Consider the following 16,871-nt stretch of genomic DNA (forward strand, 5'->3'; position numbering starts at 1 on the left):
TTCAACATCAATCATTGTTTATTACTTTCTATGCCAATCCCTGAAAAGATTTGTTTCCTGAATTGGGAAATGCAAATGCATCACAAAAAAACTCAATAACTATCCTTCACTGCTGACAATAATAAAAAAGAACAACATCAAGACAATTTTTCATAGCGTAATTTAGCTTCCAATGACTTCAATCTAATATTGACTGAGGCTACATTCCGTTGGACTATATCAGCAGTTTTCAAACTTTCATGTGTGGGGAGTCCCATTGAAAATTGCCATACTCCCAGGAACCCTTTACAAATATTGACATGCTACCCTGAACCCTCACCCTTATTTTAAAAAGATAAACTCTGATTTTAGTCCCCCACCCCTACCCGGCTCAGTGGAAATACTGAGTACGAGAGGATAAGATAGCAGAATAGCTTCTCGGCACTGCCAATGTGTTCCTGCCCCCCACCATCTTAACCTACCTGAAATCAGGCCACCTGCCCAAAAGAAGCGAGAGCCTAAATTAAATCACAAAATCACATTCCAATTATATCATCAGGGCATACACGGCATTTTAACTGCAAGCCAAATAAAGTCCATACATTCTCAGACCCATCAGTGAAAGGTGATGGTGGGCAGTGTTGAAAATCACAGGTGTAATGAGTTCTTTATGTTGTCTGATGCAACATAAATGTGATGCGTGGAGTCCAGTTCTCTGAAGATCTCAAACAGATTTATTACAGCTAGACTATTATAAACAGTACAGAGCTAACTATTTACAGAACCTTACTCTGGGTGTTACAGTTGCAGAGAGACTCTGGCTTCGAGTCACGTGACTATATCCTGGTACTTAGCTTATTCGTATATGAAGATCTTAAAGGGACATCACTCTTGAAGGCAATCATACAACATCCCCTTTCTTTCCAAAGATAAGTCTCATATGCTACAAGTAAAAACACATAAAATTAGATAAAATCAAAGCTAGTTACACAGGGATAGAGATTGTGACATTTACAAGTGTAGAGGCTTAAAAGTCCAATATTGTTTTGGTGGTTTAGCAACTCTTGTTCAGGGAGTCTGCATCTCATCTGTTTCTGTTTTTTCAAAAGTTTCTCCCTCTTTGCATTCAGTTTCTGTTGCTATGCCTTCAGCCTCCTAACATATTCTGTTGCTTTTCTCAAGATGACAGTTTTTGAGGCCTTGTCATTCTTGGAAAGTTCCGGCACCACATCTTGAAGAGCCAACAGACAATGCTTCAACTGATTCCTCCTCTGCCACTTCAGGACATTGTGTGTCCTTTGTCTCTCCTCATCCTCTGCATCTGAAGGCTTGAGGCTCATGGTCAAGGACTTGTTGGGGGAAGAGTACCAGGCGTCGTGGAGGTACCTGTCCACTTTGGTTCGTTGTGGTGCTGGCGGTTCTGTAGAAAGCAAAAGTGAATGAGCAGCATAGTTGTGCTGTTGCTGGATTTCCGGACTGCACTGTTTGTTACTGACCAGAGTCTGTGAGCGGGTTCCGGTCCTTGGAGATTTCCCCTTGACAAAGCTCCCCACTGCCAGCCTTTGCTTCTCATTAGTGACAACATAAATCTCTTCTTCTGAGTTGCTGGAATGCGAGGAAACACTACCTGTTGACAAAGAATTTGCACCATCTGAGTTTGGATCTTCATTCTCCTTGTGTGGCATCTCTGAGAAGAAGCTGATACTTTCCAAACCAGAACCACTGAAATCCTGGAGGGACTGTGACTCAATGTAGATACCCTTGGTCTCTTCTGCTGTAATTGGTACCTTGGTGACCTCATGGATGGTTATGATGTTGAGGTCCTCACACACTGGTAGTCCTGCCACAGCTGGTCCGCTCGTGTCTGTACCAGGTAGAATATTTGTGGTTTCCATGCCGACTTGCCATAGCTGCATTGTATTGTTAGTGTGCCACTGCAAGGGATGGGTAACCCATTATACGCAGATAACTTTGCATTTGTTGGTTGTATCATTGATTTCCAAGGGCTCCGGTACATATCTTTCAGGATTGGGATTAGTAGGATATTTGCACTAGCTCTGGTGTCAATTTTAACCCTGAGTGTATGTTTGCCAGCTTTCTTTGGGCACATGATGTTAATCGTGGAAAAAGCTTCCAGTTGTATGACTTTATCAAAGTGATGTGTTAGGTTCACAATGTGAAAGACCTGTTCATCTTCTGACTGAGAATTACTTCTCTCTGAGTCTTGTCTCAGGTCTGTTTCGTTGCGGACTTCATGTATTAGCTTGCGTGTACACAGATCTCTGGTGTTTTCCTTGCTGCTGTTGCCATGTTGCTGCCGTCTGTTTGTCCATGCCCTGGTGTGACTTCTGGACATGTCTTTGGAGCCAGAATTTTTGCTTTTGTGGGCCCAGTGTCCTTTTTCACTGCAAGCCTTGCACAGGTCTTGAAATGCAGGGCAACTTCATAGTGAGTGGGACCAGCCACACATACCTCACAGCTTGCTTGTTCTTTTTGACCTGGTTATTCATGCCAATACTGTTGGCTTCTCCCAGTGCTTGCAGATGCTGTTGTCCAGCTACAATAGCTTCATACTTCCTGCCATCTTCTAGCAGTGTATCAATGCTGTGACCTTTCTTTTTCCCCAAGAGGTCTTTTTGAAACGTTTCACTAGATGTTGAGATAATCACCAGCTCCATTAGTTGCTCTGACATCTCAGTTTCTGGGAAATCGCGTTTGCTGCCCTTACCATGGCATCTACTCATGAACTGGTCTATTGATTCCTGTGGCTGTTGCCTGTAGGACATCAATTCTAGGCAGTGAATTCTGAAATTCACTCATAATCGAAGCTGATCTTCTAGCACTTTCCATATCTTTGCGGAATCTTTCTGGTCCTCTTCAGATAAGCCAGAGGTGTTGATTCTGTGTAACCCCTCATTTCCAACTGCTAATAATATTTTCACAGCCTGTTTTTCTGGTTCTGCAATCACTTGGTCTGTGAAGCATAACTGCATTCTTTGCTTGAAAAGTTGGAACTCAGATAGGATATCCATGGCCTTCCAGTTCATGCTGGGAAATCTGCTATCCATATTTCCACTGTTCTTTTGCTTGAAACTTGTTTTAGGACTTATTCTATGACTCTGCACTGTTACATACACCCGAGCATATGAACATACAAATTAGGAGCAGAAGTAGGCCATTCAGCCCCTCGAGCCTGTTCTGCCATTCAATAAGATTATGGCTGATCTGTTTGTCTTTAAAATTCCACACTCCCATCTACCCCAATAACTCTTGATTCCCTTGCCTAATAAGAATCTATCTACCTCCGCCTAAAAAATATTCAATGTCCCCACCTCCACCATCTTCTGAGGCAGAGAGCTCCAAAGTCGCACAACCCTCTGAGAGAAAAGAAATTCTCCTAATTTCTGTCCTAGAAAGGCGTTCCCTAATTTTAAAACAGTGACCCATAGGAGGACTCACCCACAATAGGAAACATCCTCTTCACATCCACCTTGTCAAGACCATTCAGGATCTTATAAACTTCAATCAAGTCTCCCCTCACTCTTCTAAACTCCAGTGAAAACAAGCCCAGTCTTTCCAACCTTTCTTCATAGGACAACCCACTCATTCCAGGTATCAATCCAGTAAACCTCCTCTGAACCGCCTCCAATGTACTTACATCCTTCCGTAAATAAGGAGACCAAAATTGCACACAGTATTCGAGATGTGGTCTCACCAATACCAGGTATAATTGAAGCATAACATCCTTACTTTTACTTCCAATTCCTCTTGTAATAAAGGGTAGCATTCTATTAGCCTTCTTTGTGACTTGCTGTACCTGCATGCTAATTTTTTGTCGCTCCTGCACGAGAACACCTAGATCCCTCTGCACCTCATAATTCTGCAGTCGTTCTCCATTTAAGTAACTGTTTCCCCTTTAAGAAATTCTCTGTTGTTTAGACTGGCTGCTTGGATGGCGAGGAGCTGGCGTTTGACAGTGCTGTGTGTTTATATTGCTTGTAGCACTTCAGCTTGTCTGTTTACATAGCTGTTCACTAGGCTGTTAAATTGTTTTTTTAAGAGTTTGTTTATGTTCTTCATGCTTAAGTGGTTTAATGGTATTTTTAAAGCTGTGGCTTTGTGAATTGAAAGCTTTTATTTGCACTCAAGTAATTTAATGAGTTTTTTTTTAACTTTGGCTGTGTGGATGAGGCTCTGCATTGATTGGGGTTTTCCCATGCTTTTTGCAATCAGACGCCTCCTGTGATGATGCCAACCTCGATCAGGCTGGGAGAGAATTTGGGTCTTCGGAGTTTTTGTTATGGAGCATTTGCAAAAAAAACCTCAACTTTCTAAGCAGTTCAAAGCTTCTTGTTTTTTTTCCAAAGCAATATCTCTCAACCCTCGGCACAATGACTTACCTGATTTACTTGCAACCTGTCATTCTGTGTGCTGTCTTCTACAGCTTGAGGTAAGTTTCTTTTCTTTTTTTTACTGTTTAGGCCAGCATTTCTGTGGAACTTTCTCTCTTTTGGCTGTAGGAAAGGTCATTTTCAAAGCTCTTCAACCTGCGGTCTTCAAATTTAGACTTTGCCTTCTCAACACAGCTGCCACCATGTAATGAGTTCTTTATGCTGTCTGATGCAACATAAATAAGATACGTGGAGTCCAGTTCATTGAAGGTCTCAAACAGGTTTATTACAGCTAGACTATTATATACAGTACAGAGCTAACTATTTACAGAACCTTACTCTGGTGTTAGAATTGCAAAGTGACTCTGGTTCGAGACATATGACTACATTTGGTACTTTGCTCCTAACATACTATGATCATAAAGAGACATCATTCCTAAAGGCAATCAGACAACAACAGGAGTCTGAGGTACATTTATTTTTTTAAACGTTCCTGTTGGGCCAGGAGAAGCAAAAGTGGTTCGCCTGACTCCATAAGACTATGTTGGGTCCCCCATATCCCAATTGCAAGCTTTGCTGAAACACCCCACCATCCCCTCACCTATATTGCTGGGATCGTTTCAGTGGGTCCTCTGCAGCAGTCTAAACCATCCTAACTTTCTACTCTTGCTCACTGTCATTGGCGTCACTCCTGCCAACTTCAGACACATGTCAATTTTGGGGCATGAGGCAGTATTTAAAATCTTGTGGGCTTCATGCTCAGGGTGCTGGGTTGGGGTGGGTGGACAGTTCACTGCACACTTCAGTTGGAAAGGAAAGCAGTACTGTTGATGCAGAAAATGCTGTTCATTCGTATACACATAAATACAGAAAAGGATATAAAATCCAACAAAGGATGACAAAGATCTAAGGACCTTGGAAACCTCTGGGATCCCCTCATGGAGCTCTGGGGACCTAAGTACATTGGTTTGAAAATAAATGGGCTATTTGCCACTTTAACAAATAAGAACAGTTTTTTGGAACAAGATACAAACCAGCCATCTTACTCTGTTAAATACATTTCTACTCATACCAAAATTAACAGAAATTTCTTAGTCTAGGCTCCTAAGTTTCTCCTATCCCTACCCCGAAACAGAAAATCTATTAAGCACAAATCATATGCAGTACACATAAATATTTCAGGCAATTATCAGAAGTGAAGCATTATCACGTGAAACAATCTATAGAAATTATAAGCATAATAATAAAACCAAAATACTGTGGATGCTGGAAATCTGAAATAAAAACAGAAAGTTCTGGAAATACTCAACAGGTCGAGGAACATCTGTGGGGAGAGAAGCAGAGTTAACGTTTCAGGTCAGTGGCCTTTCGTCATGCTCCACCAGGGGATCCCAGAGGTTTCCAAGGTCCTTCGATGTTTGTCCATCCTTCATTCTGAAAGGTCACTGACCTGAAACGTTAACTCTGCTTCACTCTCCACAGATGCTGCCAAACCTGCTGATTTATTATAGAATGTATAATTGTCCTAGAATCACTATTTTTGCTTGGTAGCACAGAACTTGAGTATTCTTGAAAAAAGAAACATGCTGTTGAAGCTTTTTGTCTTGCACTTATCAGGACAGACACAAGAATGTCAAATTTCAAGAGGAGCAACAATTTATACTGCATGAGAAAATGGTACTGATTGGTTGGAAAGTCGACTCTGGTTGAGGCATTGCCATGGAGAATGCACCAGGGAACTATTGTCCCCCATGCTTTTGTTTAATTCAAAAAAGGCTCAACACCTAGACATGATCCTTTTGCCTGCAAAGGACAGATCCCTGATTATGAATATATGTAGCTTCTAGCAAGCGTTAGTGAGCCACATTGCGAGCCCGACTGATAATCTTAAATTGGTTGTTGGTGTAATTCTTAGCACACTCAGGATTGTTGTTCCCCTTGAAATTTGGCATGCTTGCATTTGTCCGGATGAGTGCAAGATGGAAAGCTTCAACAGCATGTCTTTTTTTTTCAGCAATAATCACTGGTTTATTCCAAAACCAAGGTGAAAGGTTGCCCATTGTGCAGGACTCTACTAAGGTTAAAAACAGTAAAAGCAATGAGATAAGTCATAAAATAATAATTAGATGAAGCCAAGGCTGTGGTTTAAAAGCATGAATGTTTCAGGAAGAAGGAAATAATGAGGAAGGGAAAGGGTGCCATAGCACTAAGATACCACGCAGAATGACTATGAGACTAGAATAAGTATTGATTTCTACATAATGCAGATGCAGGCAGACTAAAAAGTAGGATGACATATTTACAACTCAAGAGAAACAAGAGAGTAATTATTAAAGAAGCAGTGACCAGATGAATTGCAGCAAAGAAAGAACTTGCATTTATATAGGCCTTTTACAACCACAGGACATCCCAAAGCACCTCACAGCCAATAATGTACTTTTGAAATGAAGTTACTGTTGTAGGCAGTGAAATTCTGCAGTCAATCTGTGCCCAGCAATCGCCCACAAACAGCAATGCGATAAATCACCGGATAGTCTGTTTTGCTGGTGTTGATTGAAGGGGATGTGAGGAAGAACACAGCGAATGGTAATGACCTGGAACTCACTGCCTAAGAGGATGGTGGAAGCAGAGATGATCAATGATTTTAAAAGGAAATTGGATGGGCACTTGAGGGAAATAAACTTGAAGGGCTGCAGGGAGAGCAGGGGAATGGGACTGATTGGAAAGCTCTACAGAGAGCTGGCATGGACTTGATAGGCTGTATAGCCTTCTTCTGTGCCATAATCACTCTATGACTCTCTATGATATGCTTGCTAGGAGAGTGTGAGAGTAGATAGAGCCTCCCTAGATATGGGAGCAGTATTCAAATCTTGGACAGCATTAATGAGCCAAAAGTTGTTGAGGGGAAAGAAGAGTTTGGCACAAAAGAAGAAACTGAGCTTTCTGGAGTCAGCTTTAGCTGGATTGCCAGATGTCACATTTTATACATTATGGCAAATGCTCATATATTAGGTTCAAGTTACTGTGTGGCCCTCTTTTATCCTGGGTCCAGACTTCACCATTTACACATTAATGAAGCATCTGGTTTAAATTGTACAAATTCACAAGTGGGCCTATATTTGTCATAACCATTATTTTCACAAGAATACATTGCAGAGCTCCCCTTACCGCATAACACAGTGCCACAATAGTAGTGATACAGATTAAATAATTAATTTTAGCTCTCAGAAAGAGGTTATTAGTCACTAGTGCTTTGTCAATGACTATATTACGTCATTGTATAGATATTCAGTGGAGATACTTAGTCAGAGATATAATACAATCAAACTCTCAGTTGAGATATAATGGAGTTATTTTCATGTGCCAGTGGTAAACAGCTGGGCAGTGGGCGGGGTGCGAGGCTCAGCAGCCCAGAGGAGTCTGCAGGGGACCTGTGCAGTTTTCCAGGTTGCCTTCATTAAGGTGCAGTAGGTGAGCTGCCAGTGTGAAGTGTGCTCCCCAGCAAATGCCAAGCACACCGCCAACACAAATATTAGCATGCTGCATATTCACACAGAAGGTTGCTGCAGATCTGGATGCATATCTTCACTACTATTATTTATTCTAATGCATATTCCTTTTCTACCTGCTTGCAGGAGAATGCTATACATAAAGGCACAATGTATGTTCGTGAGAAGGAAGGTCATGGAATCTGCATCCTTACAAGAAGAGGGCATGGAGGAGCTGGAACCAACAGAATAGGTGGGGATCCCCTCAGCTCATGACTACTTCCATCCTGTGTTTTTGGTTTCTTATCTCCTAACTTACTCACAAATTCAATCCCTCAAACACAAGCATAGACCACAGTGCTACAGCCACATGCTATAATGTTGGGCATTTAATCTGTTTCAAAGGGTGCTTTAGGCACTCAAGAGCAAGACGATGCAGAACAGTGGCGCAGTGGTTAGCACCGCAGCCTCACAGCTCCAGTGACCCGGGTTCAATTCTGGGTACTGCCTGTGTGGCATTAGCAAGTTCTCCCTGTGTCTGCGTGGGTTTCCTCCGGGCGCTTCGGTTTCCTCCCACAAGCCAAAAGACTTGCAGGTTGATAGGTAAATTGGCCATTGTAAATTGCCCCTAGTATAGGTAGGTGGTAGGGAAATATAGGGACAGGTGGGGATGTGGTAGGAATATGGGATTAGTGTAGGATTAGTATAAATGGGTGGTTGATGGTCGGCACAGACATGGTGGGCCGAAGGGCCTGTTTCAGTGCGGTATCTCTAATAATAAAAAATAATAATAATAAATAATACTAATAATAATAAAAAAAACCCAATGTGGAGATTCAACCTCACACCTCACAGAACCATGACTCACTCACTGCTAGAGTGGCAAACGTAAGCACAAATACATCCATATGAGGCCTTCGCCATCTGCTGAGCCAAGAGAATCTGACTTCATAGGGTCTGTCTGCAAATAAAGATTACTAGCCCAACACCAGCAGTTCATACAGTCATTTGGGAGTGTATCAAGGTGCCTGCGCTGTTTGGATGAATCAGTTATCATCATGGCAGTCTCAAGCTAATTCCCCACATCTTCATTGCCGTCAAGCAGCCTACTCTGAATGAATCAAATTTCTGACAATGCTGTGGGTGTACTCAGCAGCAGCAGAATGACAGCAGCTACCACTGATTATGGGTTTGTCTCTCAGGGTGATGGCACATCAGTAACACCAAGCTGCCCCACTCAAGTGACTGCAGATGCGTCAGATAATGTGCAGGCAGCCATCGCATCAATACCTGTGGTGCAGGTAGTTTCAGACATCTACTGATCAAGCACAAGAGGATACAGAAGAAGCTACAACCCTACATAATCCCTACACCATCCACCTCACTCCACCTCCCACTAGGGATGTAGAAGGCACCCATCGAATGCTGTTGTGAAAGGGAAGCACCAAGGCAAGCACAGAGGTAAATATTAACCAATGGATTTGTTAGGGGAAGGTCATGTCATACTAACTTAATTGTGTTTGTTTGAGGAAGTAACAAGGAGGATTGATGAGGGTAGTGCAGTGGAAGTGGTTTACTTGGATTTTAGTAAGGCATTTGACAAGGTCCCGCATGGCAGACTGGTCAGTAAAATGAAATCCCTTGGGATACAGTGGAAGGCGACAGGTTGGTTCCAGAATTGGCTCAGGGACAGGAAACAAAGGGTAGTAGTGAACAGATGTTTTTGTGAATGGAAAGCTGTTTCCAGTAGCGTTCCACAGGGCTCAGTGTTGGGTCCCTTGCTGTTTGTGGTATATATTAATGATTTGGACTTAAATGTGGGAGGCATGATTGGGAAATTTGCAGATGACACAAAAATTGAATAAATGGATAATAGTAAGGAGGAAAGTGGACTCCAGAATGATATCAATGGTTTGGTTGAGTGGGCGGAAAAGTGGCAAATGGAATTCAATCCAGAGAAGTGTGAGGTATTGCATTTGGGGAGGGCAAATAAAGCGATGGAATACACAATAAACGTGAGGATATTAAGAGGAGTAGAAGAAGTAAGAGACCTAGGAGTGCATGTCCACAGGTTCCTGAAGGTGGCAGGATAGGTGGATAGAGTGGTGAAGAAGGCATATGGATTGCTTTCCTTTATTGGCCGAAGTATAGAGTACAAAAGCAGGGATGTGATGCTGAAGCTGTATATAGCGCTGGTTAGGCCACAGCTGGAGTATTACATGCAGTTCTGGTCACCACATTACAGAAAGGGGCATAATTGCTGTGGACAGAGTGCAGAGGAGATTTACAAGAATGTTGCCAGGACTTGAAGGTTGCAGCTATGAAGAAAGATTGGATCGGCTTGTGTTGTTTTCCCTGGAAATGAGGAGGCTGAGAGATGACTTAATTGAGGTATACAAAATTATGAGGGGCACAGATAGAGTGGACAGGAAGGACCTGTTTCCCCTGGTGGGGAGGTCAGTTATCAGGGGACACAGATTGAAGACGATTGGTAGAAGGATTAGAGGGGACATGACGAGAAACTTTTTCATGCAGAGGGTGGTGGGTGTCTGGAATTCGCTGCCAGGTATGGTGGTGGAGGCAGAAACCCTTATTTCTTTTAAAAGGTACCTGGTCATGTACCTGAGGTGCTGTAACCTGCAGGGCTATGGACCAGGTGCTGGAAGGTGGGATCAGTTTGGGCGGCTAGTTTTTTCAGCCGACGGGGACACCATGTGCTGAATGGCCTCCTTTTGTGCCGTACTTGTACTATGGTTCTACGGTTCTAATGTTACCCAGCCTGAGTTACACTTAACTTTTGTACTCTTAAAAACAAAGAATGACTTGCATTTATATAGCGCCTTTCACAACATCCCAAAGTACTTTACAATCAATGAGGTACTTTTGCAGTGTAGTCTCTTCTATAATGTAGGAAACATGGCAGTCAATTTGCGGACAGCAAGCTTCCACAAGCAGCAGCCTGGGATCAGCCAAGGTTCTTATTTCTATAAGATGAAAGGTCACAGGCCCGAAACGTTAGCTCTGTTTTTCTCCCAACAGAAGCTACCTGACCTGCTTAGTATTTCCAGAATTTTCTGTTCTTATTTCAAAATTCCAGCATCTGCAGTATTTTGCTTTTCTCTTATTTCTATCACTGGCGAGAGGCATCTACTGACGTAGAATAGCTGCCTAGGAGAGGTGGTGGAGGGTTACTAGCATCAGTGAATGAATAATCCAGCTTGAGTCAGTACCTTTTGGAGAGCAGAGGAGAAAACAGAGGAAATAGTTTTTAAAAACTGAGAATAGGCACTCTAAATAAAATATACCAAAAACACATCATCAGTGCTTTACTAGGATGAATGGCCTTTGGTATCACATTCCAGCAGTGGATTAGAAAAAGTGCAACTCCCCATTAATGAACTCAATTCCCCTGCACTCCCCTTTCAAAGAAATTGGATTGGCATTTGAGGGAAATAAACAGGCAGGACTATGGGGATTAAGAGCGGGAATGGAACTAACTAGACTACTCTACAGAGAACCAACTCATGCCGAGTGACCTCCGACTGTGCAGTTATGGCTCTATGGGTTGAATTTTAAGCGACTGTTGGAGACAGGGGAGGCAGAGGGGGCATAAAATAGGGTCGGAAGACATCGGACTGGAAGTCCGACATCTTTGACATCCCTTCTAAATTTTACTGTTGTCGACCAACATGGCGGGACGACTTTGCACATTCACATGGTGGAAAGGCAATTAAGGTAATTTTGAGCCCAACAGACAGTAATTTTATTTACTGGGTCTGATTTAACAAATGGTGCACAGCAAGCACGAGGCTTCAGAGCCCTGCCTGGTTAATGGAGGCGACAAGGAGGTGGGAGCTCAGTGCTGGCTTCACTGGGAAGCCATTGGGTGAGGCAGCAACACTTGGCAGGGAGGGTGGAGGAGGGAGTGCATTCGGAATCACTGTCAGGAGTGGGGGCCATGGTGCCAGCTCTGCGGGAGAAGCCAGAGCAATATGCTATTGGGGCAGTGCCACCTCATTAGAGGTGTCAAATGAGGGAAAGGGGGAGGGTATGTCATTTTCTGTGAAGATCTTGCACTCAGGGACAGACAACCTTTAATGGGTCTCATTCACCCCGGCTTCAAGGTCCCCATTGAGGAGGAGGGGCAGCATAGAGGGAGGGAGGGGTAGGCACCAGCAGGGGCACGGCAGCAGCTTGGGGGCCCACAGGAGGGCCAGCCTCAGGAACAGCAAGCCATAGAAGGACACAAAGGGGCATGCCAACAGCCTCCTGTGCACAGAAGAAGCTGCCCTCCAGAGATGGTTTACCAGGCAAGGCTCAATTACCTACAGATGTGCGAGCAACAGTTTCTCCGAAGACTCCACCTCTCCAGGGAGGCCATTACTGATCTGTGTGTCATGATTCGGGATGAGCTGAGCCCCATGGGACTTGGTGGACACCCAATGCCAATGTCGCTGTAGATCACAATGGCACTGAACTTCTACACCACTGGATCATTCCAGGGATCCACTGGAGATATGCATGGAATCTCACAGTTTGCAACATAATCAGTGCTTCAAGGAGGTCACCAATGCCCTGTTCAAGAAGGCAGGTGACTATGTGTGCTTCCCCACCGATCCAAACAGTCAAGCTGAGAGGGCGATAGAATTTGGGGCCATTGCTGGATTCCCCCAGGTGCAGGGTGTCATCAACAGCATGCATGTGGCCATCAAGGCTCCCACTGACCAGCGAGCAGCCTTCATTAACAGGAAGGGCTGCCACTTACTCAATGTGCAACTGGTCTATGACCACTGCAAATGGATCCTGCAGGTATGTGCACGATTCCCGGGACATAGCCATGATGCCTACATACTTCGACAATCCCAGGTGCCAAAACTTTTCCATCTCTCTGGGCGTCTTCATGGTTGGATCCTTGGAGGCAAAAGCTACCCATTGAGTACAATGCTACTGATGCCCGTGAGGGACCACGCACGATGCAGAGGAGAGCTACAGCACCTACCACAGGTCAACCCGAGCAACCAGATGAACAGGCCATTGTCTACTCTAGATGAGATTCAGGTGCCTAGATCGATCTGGTGGAGCTCTTCAGTATGCTCCAGTGAGGGTATCGCATATTGTGGTCGTCTGCTGTGCACTGCAGAGGGGGAGGTGAGAATATTGTGGAGCGCAATGCCTTCTCTAATGATGAGGCTGTGGAGGAGGATGCTGCCGCAGCAGTGACAGATGAAGGGCCTCAGGCATAGCAGGAAAGGTGCCATGAGATATGCTCAAGAAGGGCCCTTATACTTTCACATTTCCTTGACCCTAACCACCTTCAGGAACCACAGCAATAAACCCTTATCTTTAAGCAGACCTGTTGTCACCTCCTTCCTTCTGCACTTCAGCGCCAGGTGCACATCGCACATTGGTAAGGCCAAAGCATTGAGCACTTGGGATTCATCCCTCGCTTCCAGCCCCTTGGGATGAAGGGTTTAAATGAAGTGCCAAAGGGCATCAACAATAGGAAGGAACTATAGTAAGATAACATCATTTATTTATTCCACGTGACACCAAATGCAACCCTAACCATCTGGAATGTATATTCACCCGTGATCCCCTAAGTACATTTATGTATTTATGTTTTTTTATTCTTTCATGAGATGTGGACATCGCTGGCTAGGCCAGCATTTATTGTCCATCCCTAATTGTCCTTGAGAAGGTGGTGGTGAGTTGCCTTCTTGAACCGCTGCAGTCTATCTGGTGTAGGTACACCCACAGTGTTGTTAGGGAGGGAGTTCCAGGATTTTAATCCAGTGACAGTGAAGGAACAATGTGATAATGGGGAAAAACAATCATGAAGGTAATAGCAGGCCAGAAATGTTTGTAGGGCCAGAGGGAGTATTTGTGCAGTCTTTGGCTTTGGAGCAGTCAGCAGCAGTCCCTTTAAAGACCCCTGGCTAAATTGGTACCAATGAGCAGTGCGTGCTTGGTTTGCATATTAGGCGAAGACTGCTGTCTGAAACAGGCAGGTGCTTGGTCGCCCTTGTGAAAGTTTTAACAAAAACGCCAGTGGGAATATCAGGAGCAGGAAAAGGGCAGTAATTTCGACCCACAATTTTCGCAGTCCTGCCATAAAATAAGTATGAAATTCATTCCCATGCTGTGATGATATGGGGAACAGGGGGTGGGCAATGGTCAGCGGTCAGTGTTGTATATGGTTGTTAGCGCAGTTCAAGCGTTGTTTACAGATGTCTCGGAGTCTTTGTATGGCTAAATAATAGCTTGTTTATTTTATATACACAACTACTTACACTCTCATTCAGCATGTTGAGCTAGCACCTCTCATGATTCTTCTAGCTTCTTCCAAGCCTAATACCTATGTGACTATTGCATATTCATCATCACTACAGTGGGGGAAGTTACTCTCACTGTCTCAAACATTAACCCTTTCAGACCCTTATACTAGCTTCCCCCCGCCCCACCAAGTCTTTGTCCATATATATTTTTGACATAGATACATTCATTCATTTTGACTTTACATACTACTGCATTTCCTCCCAAGTCTCTGACAGCACAGATTCAGTCTATCAGGAGGCTTCACAACTCTCCCTGATTGTGTTTTTGTCGGACTTGGAAGATCAGTACTCTTTCCTGAAAGGCTTGTTCCCTGAGTTGGATGGCCTTGACCAATGTTTGTAGTATCCTCTGTAGTTGTCTCTGGGTTTCTTAATCATCATCTGGTTCCTCCAGATACATGACTTGCCATTGTGTTTGAGGAATAGGGGTAAGGTTTCTCCTATTTCGGCATATAGTACCCTCGGGAGGGTTTACTACATAAGATCTCAGATGAATTTCATCTCTCTGGATGACTCTACCTTCGTGTCCCTAGATCTTGTATCCACACTTTCTCGCCATCCTTTAAAATTGGTAGGTTTCTGGTATGGAACCTCGTATTGTAATTGTGAGCTTGTTGGTTCCTGTAAGACTTCTCTCTGTCTTGAACTTTTTTGTAGTCTTGTACATCTAGCCCCGGAAGTAGATTTCTGCGTAGAATAGGAAGTTGAGTTTTTAGTTTCCTTCCCCATCAACAGCTCTGAAGGTGAAAGTCCACATAACAATGGAGTAGATCGATAATTCAATAGTGCAGTTGAAAGATCTTTGTTCTTCTTCAACAATGATTTAATAGTTCGTACTCCTCTCTCCGCTTCACTAGTCTATTGAAGATAATGAGGGGAACTTGTGAGATGCTCAAATTCCCAATTCCTCACACATTGTGTGATGTATTCATTTGCAAACTGTGGTTCATTGTCTGACACAACCCCGCCAGAAATATTATGCATTGCAAAGATCTCCTGTGAAGCTCTAATAACAGATGCTGTTGTTGTTGAGTACAATCTTTTCACTTCAATCCATCTTGAAAAATAATTGATTACTATAATGTAAGATTTTCCATTGTACATAAATAAATCCATTCCTAGACATTCCCATGGTCTGGTTGGAAATTTTGTAGTTATCAGATGTTCCCTCTGGTCTGGTCTATGTACCTGGCAATACAAGATCATGTTTTCTATGTCTTTGGATATTCCTGGCCGCCAAACAGATAATTAAGCTAGTGCTTTGCATTTTGTGATTCCCATGTGACCTTGATGGATTCTTGCCAAGATATCTGATCGAAGGACATAGGAATGACCAGTCTGTTGTTATACACCAGCAAATCGTCTATGATTGTGGTGTCTCCTGAATTTGAAGACAATTTTCATTACCTTCCTACTAGAATGTTCCTGTGGCCAACCTTGTGCACAATACTGGCGTATCTGAATGCATTCCTCATTCCTCTTTTGAGCGTGACGGATTTCTTGATGTTTCTGCGTACTTGCCGGCGATTGCGACACTGTCTACTGCGAATACAACTCTATATCTTCAACAAAGTTAATATCCTGTTGTGTAGGATTGTCAGCAGTCGGTCTTGATAATACTTCAGTGGAAGTTTGCATCTTTCCCTGAACATATACCATCTTGTAGGTATATTTCATCAACCTCAATCAGAATCTCTAAATTCTCAGAGGCATCTTTGCAATTTCCTTCTCATCCAGTAAGGAAACCAAGGGTTTGTGGTCTGTCTCAATAACCATTTTCAGGCCAATAATGTAATCAGAAAACTTCTCACAAGCCCACGTGACTGCAAGTACTTTTTTTTCAATTACAGCATACCATTTGTCTCGGACAAAGCTCCAGATGCATAATAGATCAGTCTTCAACATCTATTTGCCTGTTCTTGAAAGAGGATTACCCCAACCCTGTAAATGCAGTAGTCCGCTGCAATTATAGTTGATAATGAAGGGTTGCAATGTGCTAATATCTCTGGCGATACTAGCATTTCCTCAATTCTTCAGAATATCTGCTCTTGATGTGTGTTCTAATACTATGCTTGATCATTTTTCAGGAGTTGTCTTAATGGTTCTGTTACTTGTGCCAAATTGGGTAAAAATTTTGCCAACTGATTCACCATTCCAAGGAATCTTTGGAGATGTTGGACTGAAATTAGGATTGGGAATTCAGTAATGGCTCTCATCTTTCGTGGGTCTGCCATTATGCCCTTGTTACTTGCAATATGTCCCAAGAAATGAATTGACGTTTTCGAGAATTCACACTTATCATTAAGCGCTAGCCCTTCTTCTTGAAGATGACTTAAAACCACTTTTAATCTCTGGTCATGTTCTTTGATGGATTCCCCATGGACCAGGTTATTGTCCATGTGACATATCACCCCTTTGTGGCCTTGCAGAATGTTGAACATGGTCCTTTGAAAGATTTCAGGTGCAGATGTCATACCGAATGTTAAACAATTGAAGTAAAATCTTCTGAATGGTGTGATAAATGTTATGAGTAATGTTGACTTCTCAACTAACGGAACCTGCCAAAAGCCACTATTCACGTCAAGTTTAGTGAACATTATGCTTTTGGATAGATTTGTCAAGCTTTTGTCCACTAAAGACATAGGATGAATTTCCCTCACCATGGTTTTGTTAAGCTG

Source organism: Heterodontus francisci, chromosome 1 (genome assembly GCF_036365525.1).
Source record: "Heterodontus francisci isolate sHetFra1 chromosome 1, sHetFra1.hap1, whole genome shotgun sequence".
NCBI classification, from domain to species: domain Eukaryota; kingdom Metazoa; phylum Chordata; class Chondrichthyes; order Heterodontiformes; family Heterodontidae; genus Heterodontus; species Heterodontus francisci.